Source organism: Lichenostomus cassidix, chromosome 1 (genome assembly GCF_008360975.1).
Source record: "Lichenostomus cassidix isolate B80296 chromosome 1, HeHo_3.0, whole genome shotgun sequence".
In the NCBI taxonomy this organism is placed as follows: Eukaryota; Metazoa; Chordata; class Aves; order Passeriformes; family Meliphagidae; genus Lichenostomus; species Lichenostomus cassidix.
Window position 1 is genome coordinate 39,726,780 of NC_139479.1, and position 12,682 is coordinate 39,739,461.

The 12,682-nt window shown below is 38.7% G+C and overlaps 1 protein-coding gene across 10 annotated transcripts in view; it reads right to left on the reverse strand.

The window, feature by feature from the left end:
* MBNL2 (muscleblind like splicing regulator 2) overlaps nucleotides 1-12,682 on the reverse strand; it is a 106,431-nt gene that overhangs the window by 71,017 nt on the left and 22,732 nt on the right. Inside the window, exons 1-2 of one of the 10 annotated variants that reach the window (XM_085057416.1) lie at nucleotides 3,324-3,456; nucleotides 2,664-2,817 (exon numbers count right to left, since the gene is read on the reverse strand). The exons of the other annotated variants lie outside the window; for them this stretch is intronic. The gene's annotated coding sequence lies outside the window, so the exon portion shown is untranslated. Of the gene's footprint in view, nucleotides 1-2,663; nucleotides 2,818-3,323; nucleotides 3,457-12,682 lie in introns of those variants that run through there. 10 annotated transcript variants of the gene reach the window in all.

Below are 12,682 nucleotides of genomic sequence, written 5' to 3' on the forward strand. Positions count from 1 at the left end.
AGCCCATGCCTTCAGCAGGAGGCAAGTGAAAACATAGTGAGGATAGAATAATTTTGAGTGCTTCATGCCTACCACTTACACGACCTATGTGTTCACAACCACATCCTAGGCAGCTGTCATACCTCCTCTGCCCATCACCTGCACCAGGAGGGTGAAGGAAGAGATGCCACATTGAAAGCCTGAACATGAGGGAAGCAAAACAAGAAGAGAGAAAAAAGACAAACCAGGGAACAAAATTATGGGTGAAGCTAAGAAAAGTAGAGTTCAACATGAGGAAAGTGCTCAAGAGAAGGAAAAAATGGGAGAGGAAGGTAGGAAAAGGAAATGACTGATTGTGAAACAGAAAGGAAGGGAGAGACTTCATAGGAAATGGAAGAAAGACGGAGAAAGGATGTGAACACTGGAGGAGAGGGAGGCAAGAAATTTTAGAAGGAAAGCAGAAGAGACTGTGGTTACAGGGAAAAATCCAGTAGTTTAGGTAAACAGGGAAATAAATAAGGGAAAGAATGGAATTTATATAAGAAAATACAGTAACAATAATAATAGTAATAATAATAATAATAATCCTCAATAAAATGCCTCCCAGGTCACAGGCCATTATTAACATCATAGCTCACCCTGACCTTGTGTGTTGCAAAACCCACCCACCCAGATAAAACCACCAGCTCCAGCAAATGCAAACTCTGCTCTTCTTCCCACTACTTCTAACTTCTAATTGTGTCCCAACATACTAGCCAAAGTTAGCTGTCTTGCTAAAACCAACAGTACCTCACCATCCTAAAGCCCTCAGCACCAACAGTGTCCCTTATCCAGGCTGAAGGTTTTGTTTGCTTGGTGGTTTTGTTTAGCTGTTCTGTTGTTATTATCATTAATGATCCCAGCTCAAGACAACACTTCCCACTGTAGCTAAACAAACTATCAAAACTTACAAACGGACAACCGAGCTGCAAAATATTCTTATTGAAGCTGAAGAAAGTACTCAACATAAGAACAATTTCTTTTTGTCTTTTTACAGCTGTAACTGTTTATTTTCAGTTTTTAACACAGTTGAGTCAATGAAATTGATCAAGAGTGCACAATTACAAATGCAGTTTTTCATATGCTAAGTGAAATGAAATTCATGGATGTATTTATAAAAGCTATTTGGCTTTGGATTCCCTTTAGGATAAGCATCACTTGCCTTTTGCAGAAAGCTAGCAAGGCATAGAGGAGTAGGAGGATTTTGCCATGGTTAAGAAAAAAAAATCCTTTTAATTATTAAACAAGACAAAGCACACAGACACCAGAAGCCCCCAGAAAAAGTTCTCAGAGAAATATGAGGCAGCCAACATCTTTGAGAATTGCAAGTGAGTACAAAGCCCTGCCCTATTACAAATCAGTTGGATCTCTCAGCTGGAAAATAGGAGCTCTTACTATCTACAAAATATTAAGTGCTTTGGTACAGTAGTTTTACTTATCAGACAGATTATGTGGCAATGGATTACACAGTATTTGTCTAATGGTGAAGCTGAGACTTCCTGGACATGATGTATTCGTGCTTCAGTAGATAACATGTAGTAATGAGCAAAGATCTCATCTTCAAAAGTCATCTCTGCAGGTGATGACTTCCACTAAAGGAGCAGAGTCCTCTACACGGTCTCACCACAAACCCCTAGCAGAACCACTAAATTCACTCAAAAGGTGTTAAAACAGTTTTACACTTTTCGAGGTTTAAGAACTCTGTATTATTCATCACATTAAAATATTCAGTAAGGGATGTCAGCACTGGGGGTCAATTTGTTGCTCCTAGTGTCAAAATTTATCAACATGATCCATACATTTCTTCTATAAATACACCAGAAACTCAAGAATTAAAAGTTAGAAAACCCTCAGTTGTACTTAAAGGGGACTGTACTGTTTGAAGTATATAAACTCTCCCTTCCCAGCCAGCCAGAAGAGATGTGCTAAATATACTTAGCTTTACAAGTTTGATAATTTAAAATTATCTGTTTTAGAAACAAGGAAACAAAAAAAAAAACCCCAAAACACCCCCCACCCCCCAAAAAAAACCTCCCAAAACTCCAAAGACTCGCTAAGCTGAGCCTTCTCTAGGTCACCAGCAGGGAGAAACATATTGACTTACAGACTGCTGCCCAAATTCACTTAAACCCATGAACTCAGGTGGGATAAAACTCACCTTCAGGACCTACCTACAGCCACCAAAACTGATCTGCTGGGTACTCCAATGCCAAGAGAATGTATTGAAGAACTTAGTTTTCAAACCCAGCATGCATACAGCGCCACTTTTCAGAGACAATTTGCTTTCTCCCAGAAAATCATGCTTATTGTCTTAAATTTCAGAAACTTTTTAACAAAGAAACAAAAACAATGACTCTGCAGGAAACACCAGGCACAAAGAATTTCGTGTTGAAATTTCAAGGTCTGGCTGGAAGCTGGAAGCAGCAGAAAACAAGCTCTCTACCCTTAGACAGGGTTAACCATAAGCATCACTAGCTTCACACTCCACAGCACAAGTTCACAAACCAGCAATGTCTTGACCACATACTACCTTAACTCAGATTCTCAAGATGTTCCTTTTTGTTCAGGAAATAATCTGATCTCTTAGAAATAATAGTTTAGCTACTTTCAGCCTGGACTTACTAGTTTTGAATCAGTGATTTTACCTGAGTTAGGTGATGTGGGACGAAACACATTCAGATGCCTCAGGACATCCGAAAACACGGATTAACCTATGTGCCTCATTCTACAGATACATCTTCAGACTACTGACAAGAATTGTGTTCCTTCAAAAAGCTGCTGCTTCTTCAGCAGTTGACCCTATTTGCAAAGAAAACTTGCTTTATATTTCACTGTGTTTATAGACAAAACCCAGTGGAAAGATTCCCTGACCAATTTAACACATAGGAAGGCTTCTGTAACCAGATCAAGTTACATATCTTGAACATTCACAATGGAAATACAGATATTCAAAGACCGAAAACTACTGAACAGTCAACACTTTAAGGCCAGGAAAAGGCACTCAAATCCCACTAAGTCACACCTCTTTTTCCAGCTGCACAGTGGACTCCACTTTCAAACCATTCAGGACACAGACACACATTTAGGAGACACTGGCAGGTACTTTGGTCAAAAAGACGGTGGAACTTTGCTTCTGTTTTTCAACTAAACCTCACTGTTACACTCTTAAATGTCTCCCCCCCACCCCCACTGTTTGTGCTTTAAATAGAATTCAAGGCCCCCAAACAGAAGAGAAGTTGCACACCAAAGGACAGACACAACCCCATGAGCACACTCCACTGTCGCTTTAAATTCCAGCTACTTGCCATTTCCTTGACTCCCCTGTGAAGTTCTCTCTTGAGCTCCCTCAAACTCCCTGCTGAGGAAAGCAAGGCTGCAGCTTAATCCCAGGCTACTGCTGGATCTGCTCTGATCTGCCTCATCAGGTGCAGAATAATGCCAACACAGCAGCATAAAGCCCCCTGGCTCACACGTGCTGGCCAACTCAACAGAGACATAGCCACCTGCTCATCCTCACTCCTGATGGATTAAGGAGCAAAGCAGGCAGGACACCCCACCTGCAGCAGGTCTGGCTCCCCTTTGCAAGCTCCTTTAGCTACAGTGCTGTATCCCACAGGACATGCCCCCTGTCCCTGGAAAGCAAGGCTGGCTCTCAGGCATCATATACTAATTTAAGCCTCATTGTGAAAAATCCCCCACTAGCCAATCTAAAAAGGATCCCACATCAAAAGGTGCTCACATCAATTAAATAAAAAAGAAAGTAATTTTACAGACAAATAATGTGACAGTCAGAATGCTTGCTAATCACATTTGAATAAACCAGATCTTAAAGGAAGAACATGAAGGAGATTTTCCTGTGGTGGATAGGCTTTTTTCTTTCCATCAGCTTTCCTAGGAACTAGGAAACTAGGAAACAGGACCAGAAGTGATGTGACAGTACAGAAGTATCATGAATCAGTGAGTACTATGCCAGCTCTGTGTTCTTCTCTTTAAACCAATTGCTAAAATGCATATTTTTTATATGTTCCCTTATACCAGATATCTAGTAAGACTGGACAATACACAGGAGAGTTTTAGAAGTGTCTGCATAGTTATGTAAAAAGACAGTGTTAAAACCAGAATCAGGCTTTGGCTCTTCTCTGAACTGTTGTGAAGTCACAAAAAATAATATCCCTAAATTCAAGAAACAAGAGAAAATAGGATAGGTTTACATGAAACATCATCCATTCTTTGATCACAAATATGAATGGGAAATCTTTCTGTCACCATAACATTTTTAAGAAAAGCCATTCAATTATAGTAGAGCATGATGAATGTATTTTCTTCTACAAATTTCAAATGAAACTTACAAACATTTCTTTAATCACTTTCAATGTTTTTCCCACTTTAAGACATTAAGTAGCTTGCATTTGGCATTGAAAAAACCAGTATTGCTCAAATGAGGAAGAAGCCAGAACTGTTGTATCAGGGAAGCAGCCCACTGGTTTGATAAGGTGGCTGGTAGCCAAAAATACTAAAATTCTAATCCTGTGTCCTGTATTAATTCAACATGAACCCAGCTGAAGCCAGAAGTGTCATGACTTACAAAAGAACCATTATTTATTTTATTTGCTTGACTTATAGATTAACTATTGCAACATCTCTCTTTGCCTGTTATACAATCAGCAATGAACACTTGTGAACTGTAATTCAGATGAACACTTTACACAGAGACGATCTCAACTATTTTAGTTACGCTGACTGAAGTCCAGGGACAGACTAGAAAACACTGGTCTGCTTTATTTAAACTGAGCGTGACCTTCAAATCAGTTTTGCTAAATGAACCATATTTTCCTTGTCACGATCACTAATGTGCCAGGTTCAAGCTTTTTAGTATGTTCCACACTATTTACAGTACAGCAATGAGCTTCTTGTTAAAACCTGCCGGTTCCCTTTGAAGCTGGCTTTACAATATAATAACACTAATGTCCTTTGTCCCTGGGGAAGCAGGTGAGGAGGAAGGTGTACCACTGACTGTGAAACAACCAACACAGCCTGGGACCTTTTCAGCAGCCCACTGTACTACTTTGCTAATGGACCGTGAAATATTTCTGCTGAACTTTAGGTCCGTGGATGACTAGAGCCCACAAGAGTATTTTCTAATATCAAAGTGCTTCGAAGTCATGCTGAAAAACTAATGCTTATTATGCTTCAGTTAAAACGCAATTGCAGAAAAGAGTTTTCTTCTTCTAGCAAACTACTTTTGTTTTGATTCTACTCCACTTTACCTTCTCCTCCTTTCTTGGTTTGTACCTTCTCACAGTCTCTAACTTAAATAATTTCTGTTTCTAAGTCCAAATTAACCTGATTTTATCCTCTAGATATATGAATTTCATACACAGAATTCTGTTCCCACCTTGACAAGAGGGCAAAAGCAATTTCTGTTTCTGTGCCTCGGCAAGCAGAGTTAATCATCCCCGGCAGCAATGACGTTACCACTTGGCCTCTTGTGGACACAAATGTTTTGCTTTTGGCAGAGAGCAGCACGTAATAGCTATTAATCAAACCCAATTCCCCAGAAAAGGGTACCCCCGTGCATTAGGAGCTTCCACTCACACCCAGCTGCAGACACGCATGTATTTATGTTTTTTTAGGACTGTAAAATATTTATAGAAAAGTGTGCTTATGTACTGTGAAATTTTTATAGACTGGCATGGAGGAAACGTGTGATCAAATGACTGTTCTCACCTGCCAAAGGACTGATAACATGCTGTTACATGGGAGCACAGTCTAAAAGAGCTCAGGCTGTTGTCAATTTTCTATTTTCTCTAGTCCAGTTTTGCACTAAGCCAAGAAGGCAGAACTCTTGCTGAGGTATTTGTTTATGTGACAAACAGCATCCCTTTGCACTGAAAGACAAGGATAAGTCTGAATAAACCAAGGACTCTATGTAAATTAAAGACATGTTGAATTCACAAGCTGCACATGTTTTAAGACTGGCAAAAGCATCATTAATAACACACCCCAACAAATTACCCAACTCTGGGAAGCTGCATGGCACGTCCAAACCGAGCTCCTGAGGCGAGGGCAGCAAGAGCACTACCTAATGCTATTAACTCCAACTGCCTCTTAAGTGCTAAACCCATTCTCCTGAACAGATTTCCTACACGAAATTCAAGCAGCATCACAGTTCTGAAATAAAATACCTGCATTCCTGTGCCATATTCTCCACCTTTTACCGGAGTACAGGATAACAACACACACAAGGATGACCTTAGCAGATGAGCCAAAGAGTCCATCTTGCCTAAAATGCAGCGGGCAACTATGGCTAACACTAGGTATCATCAGAAGAGCGTAGAACCAGGGCAGGCAGAGCGTAGTAATTTCCATGAATTTTCTCCCAACAATCTGTAACTGATGTCTTTGTATTTAATAGGTCTCGCTGGATTTTTCTTCCATGGATTTGCTCAATCCCTTTTTTAAACGCTGCTCTGTCAGAAATGTCCTTTATAATGTGCATGAAAAGTAGGATACCAAGAGGAAGCCTGGCTGGTTGTCACAATTGTTGACAAAAGCCTAGACTCTCAGGAGAGGAGCATGGATATGGAAGGAAACACTTCAGGACTTCTTTGGAGATTCACAAAAATTTGAAAACCACAAATGGAGCTAGGGAGTAAGATGACTGATTACAAAACCCCTTAAGAAAATGTGTTGTTTTATCAGTTCTCCTGAATGTGATAAACTAAAAGATCCAGCAAAAGTGGAGCTTGGAGAAAAAGACTTTTAAACCCTACTACAAGAGGAAGAAACACCAAGACCCCTTCTTCTGCACCCCAAACTGCATCACCTAGGAGCACTCCCAGAAGCAGGGATCTTTCTTAGCAACCCAATGGAGAAGCAAGAAAACCTGAGAGCCTCCCCAAAGCAGCCCAAGCAAGGCACTCTTGCATTCTGCCAGACCAGAAGCATTTCACAAGCATCTCAAACATATTTTGGAAGAAGCAGCTTATCACAATGGCAAAGTGCTTTCAGCAGGGAAAAGAAAAAACCTCAATAGTGCCTTTAGCACACAGAGGGTTGCCCAAACAAGCCTTTATCAGAGTCCATTTTATCACAAGGATTCAATTCCCCTTTAGCTCCACTAGTAGCATGCACGTAACACACAACATCAGTTTCGTTTACTCCCAAAACTAAAGAAATCCTCATGAAGCAGAACATATGTAAGTGCTTTACGTCTTACATATCTCACAGGACATACTGAAAGCCTGATCAGGTGCCTATGCCAGAATACTTCATATCTTACAGCAGTTACAAAAGATGGAACAGCAAACTAACTTTGAAGTCACATATAGAATAGCAGATAGTACATTCAAAGATTATTTATTTTTATATTTTTAAATAGTGGTTTTATGCTAACATTCAGACAGCAGCTGAAATCTCCCACTAAAAGCCATTTTTGTCAAACACCCTTTCCAGTTAAGAAGAAACCAGAAATGGGGAGTTTGGCATGGCCCTGAAGAAAAAAAGGTAGTATTTAACAGATCATTGGTCTCTTCTGAAGGTAGGTTGCCTTTTTGTGTCATAAAAGCAGAGATGGCTTCCAGCCTGATTATCTTTGGTCCTCCAAAGTAAATAAAGAAAATATTTAATCAAGTTTCATGTGAAGATGACAGTAAGAAAATTTCTTTTCAAAATAAATTCCACTTATTTGTCCACAAGAAAAAACAAACAAACAACAAAAAAACCCAAACAAAACCAACATTTAAAACTTTAAAGGCTACCTGTGTTGTATTTGACAATACATAATGCAAGCTCATTCTCTCTGGAATAAAATAAATTTGCATTTAGTGAACCACTATTCTGTTGTCCAACAGCTTATCACAAGTTCTGAAAGAGAATGCTTTTCCTCTAAAATTGTTTTTGCAGCTGGTGGCAGAGAAGCAAAGACGAGCTTTTCTCATATGACTTGTAACTTCTGGTGAGCGTCTGTTTTCCTGGAAATCTTGAATATTTCTGTGTAATCCTGAGGCAAATAATGGAGTTACAATTGGAAGGAGTGCACAATAACTGTCTGCAGACATTGCTTACCAAGTAAACACTTTTTTTTCCTGATCTCCAGGATGACAAATTTTGGGTTTGGTGTGCAGTACTGCTACTGACCTTCCTTTTTGCTTGAGCACCAATTAAGAAGCACTGACCCAATAAAAATGGGTCATATCGATCTGTTGTTTTGATTTGTGTAACATGTCTCCCTCAGTCCAAAAAGCTCACCACCCGTTGGCACTTGAAGAAAGTTACTTTTTAACTCAGTTTCATTTTAGAAAATAACCTTTTTCCTTTTTTTTTTTTTTTTTTAATTTATAAGTAACAGGAGATAAAGTACTTAACCACAGAAAGGCTACACAGAAATGAACTCGGAAAGTTTATTGGCCTACAGTAAGGACATTGGATGAGTTCATACTCGTTTTTTTGCCACGCGCATAGTTCAGTTGTCTGTAACAGTAAAAAGGGGACATAAACTACATTCAGATTTCTGGAAGGAAAAAAAAACCCAAATGACAACGAAAAAGTATCCAGCCAGCACCTTTGAAAAGCAACTGCAATATATAGAGTCTTTGTTTTAATTTCTCTTAACTTAAAAGTTGAAAAGGGAATGGATTCAGACAGCCATACTGACAGGTTAGGCAGTGTTATTCTGTGTCCCAGAGCCAGGCACAACCCTGCCTTAAATAAAAAATTTTCTCAATATTCAAATTACAATCTCTATTTTAACTCAGCTATTTATTGTGAAAAGAGAGCAGGAAGAAAAAAAAAAGCCTTTAAAACGTTGAAAACTCAAGCACTTTCATCCTTTGACACAATGAATAGCAATGTTTTGCAGTGAAAACGAAACACATTTCCTATAAATGTTTTGACAGAGCCCTTTTCCAGACCTTTTTCTACTATCTCTGCTTCCCCATAACTGCAGAGATTTCCCTGTCCTGCTGGGAATGGCAGAACTGGTAAGCACAGCCTGGCATTTGCCAGCACTTCCAAAGCAATGGAGACTCTTCTGACAACTGAGCACAAGCAACTGGCTTTTGGCAAGAGACAGTTTTCTGCTCACATTGCAGTGGAAAATTTGGACTGGTTAAAGTAAGTCTTGACATTTTTGTCCTTTTCAAAGGCTTAATTCATTTGTTGTAGTTCAAGCTCAGTGCCAAAAGGATATTTAAAGACACGCTTTGTTTTGCACTTTACAATATGTATTGCCTTGCATAACTTCTGTGTTAAATCATAATTCGAGAGCTTCCTTTAACCATCCACAAATATCACCTTGATATACAACACTATTTTTGAAAGATAATGTCAAAATTTCTGTGTTACAAAGTGAATACATAGCAAAAAAGAAAAAAATTAACTAGATTTGGTCAAATAAGTAGTATCATCAACACCACTCAGAGATAAAAAAAAGCTATATAAACATAAGTGGACTGCTGCTGTTACACTTACACACATCTCTATTTAAAAAAAAACTTTTCAAAAAATACTTAAATGTATGTTTTGAACCTGTCTCATTTTAATGTAATATTTGCTTAACTTGTAAATAAGAGATTTTATAACTTCTAACCTTCAGCCTGTACACACTCTGGCCCTGGACACCTGGTAGGAATTCCTTCCATTTCATACAACATTTCCAGGATAAACTAGGTGAGACATAAAATCAAACCAGACCAGAAAATAAAACACAAACAAAAAAACAAATCCAAAAAACCACCCCACAACACAAAAATCAAAACCAAACCAGACAAATGAACAAAACAAAACAAACAAAAAAAACCAAAAAAATAGAGAAAGGCAAGGGAAAAAAAAAGAGAGAAAAAAAGAAAAAAAGAACCACCTCACTCAGTCAGTTATACCCTCCAGTAATCCTCTGCAACTTTACGGACTGCAAAGTTGGCATTACCAATATTTGGATTTCACAGAGACACCCACTTTACTACAATGCATACGTTCTAGAAATCCTGAAAACCTACTTGAATGGCTCTTCTCCACATTTTCCCTCTGCACATCATCTGAAACAGCAGCAACCATGGCACCACTTTATAGCAACTGAACATGACTGACTGCTAACATTAAAAAAAAAAACCCCAAAAAAATAAACCCAAAAAACTCCACAAAAAACCCCAACCAAACAACAAATGCTTGATTTGTTGGAAAAAAAAAGATATTAGACTCCAAAAAGACAGAAAAGAGAGAGAGAGACAGCAAAGATCCAGTGGTATTCTAGCTTTATGTTTTTAGGACTTCTTACAGAAAAAGTTTGTTCAATTTACATATTGGGGGGTGGTGGAATTTAATTATTATGGTTCTGTAAAGTTAAACAGAAATCCACAATTTAAGGCTCCATGTTTTTTCACCAGATGAACAAAGTCCATCAGGAAAACAATTAAAGAACAGTCCTGCATGATGCAACCTAAATTGCCTAACTCCAAAACTGGAGTCAATATAGCCACACAAATTAAAAAAAAAAAATTTGAAAGGTAGAAACATGCTCACAAGTTTTAAAGTCCTATTTCAGTAAAATCATTTTTATCTTCCAGTGAAGCACTTCAAAGATGATAATCATCACATTTACCTTTCCCCTAAGTGAAAAGTATGCTGATGTTTTGGTAATTGGAGACCCAGAGGAGTGAGATAAAGGTGGTTATCTTCACAAAAGCAGAATATTACTACTAAGTCTGTTTTAATTTTATTCCTCTTTAAGAAAAAACAAAACAAAACAAAAAATCCCCAACAAAAAATCCCCAACAAAAAACCAAAAACACCCCAAAAACCAAAAAACCAACTCTCCCCCCCCAAAAAACCCCCAAAACAACCCTAGAAAAACCCCAAACCACTACCACCTTATCTTGATTCCTATTACAAGAATCTTCAAGTTTAAGGACCCACTATAGAATCCTATTGCAGCACAGCTACCTCTTGTCCACTTCACCGGACGCCTGAAAACATCAAGTGCATTTCATAAAACCTTATCACCTACAAATATGTTTAAAAGCATCCGTCAGATTTTATTAAGGAGTACAATTCTGACAATGTACTCCTTAATACAGGAAGAACTAGGCAATGTAGGAAGAGCTAGGAAATACAAATTCTAAAAGCTCAAAATGAAGCAAAATGAAAGCAAGTGAATCATCTCATCGTTGTAACCTGATGATTTTTGTAGAACCCGGTTGTTGTGATGACTTAGGCCTCATGGATGTTAAAAGAAATGTAATTTAAAAGAGCAGCTAAAAGTGCTAAGCGTTGGCATACAGTATTAAGACTGAAGTCAGAGCGGAAGTTCACAACAAACTCAGAAGATTAAATATCATGTATTTACTTCTAATAATACACTGTAATTTTCATAATTAGGTTTGCCAAGAGAGTTTCCTTCTCTGCTTTGCAACATAGCCATAAACAATAAGATAGTTTGCAGTTAACATAACATTTTTGCAAAGTCATACCTGAAGCCAATTGTGAAGACTTACAAAAAGATCTCATGATAATGAATTCACTGGGTGATAAAATGACATCAATTTAACAAAAAGATAGGAAAAATAATGCAGATGAGGGAAAAAACAGACAAATAATGAATAGTAAACACATAACAGTAGGTTCCAAAAAGACATTGCTACAGAGGAAAGATCATGTGGACATTACAGGCAATTCGATGAAGACTTCTGCAGAATACTCAGCAGTTGATAGAGTATGAAACAAGCAGAACATTTCACACTATCAAAGGCAAACAAGAAAGAATTACGCTACTGTGTATAGTCATGGAGCATGTAACTCTGGAATGATAAAAGAGTGAGAGAACAGTATCAGCACCATCAGCACTGCGGAAAGACTTACATGTACAAAGAGGCAACAGTGAGGCTTTTGACAACAGAAGGAACATGAAATTCACATAGACTGATAATGAGGACCACCAGATTTTGACTAGGAGGCAGCGGGTGTTCAGTCATTTACCTGTAGGGAAGCCATGGAAAAGACAACCATGTTTGCACACAGCAAACAGCACAAGGGTGAAGTTAAATGACAGATGATGTGCTGAAGGTCAAAAATACCAAGAAGTTTAAAAAATAACTTTGCAGCTTAAAAATCAGATTATTTAAATAGTCATCAAATAATGGCAACTACAGTTGAGAAGGAAAGCCCTCCTCAAAAAGCTTCTCACCCCTGGTAGCTCAAACCACACACCAGTCAAGGCACTGCTGACCCCAGTTTACCCTTCTGCATTCTTCAGTTTTGGATGGCAGCTCCTTGCAAGTGGCCTAGTTCTGCAACCAAGACTGGCTACGATTCCATAGGGATGCACAGATTCTCAAGCCCTACTGCAAGAAACTCAACACTTTAATCTCCTATTTAAAAGAAAAAATGGTTTTCAGAGATGGCAGACTTATCCCACCTAGCTTTAAGCACTTAAATGAGTCATTGCTGACCCAAAAGCACAATCTCCCTCGCCCTCCTTGGGCAAAGGGGATACAGGCACCTGGGGCCACCACTCACTGGACAGAAGTGCCCACAAGCGCCAGCAGATTGTGCAGTTCTGCAGTGGAAAGATGTACCAACTTGAGAGAGAAAAGAAACCCAAGCTCAAACATGTTTGCTCTCAGGCCATACTCTCTCACCTTTCAGTTGCATCCTCTTCCTCAAGAAACTG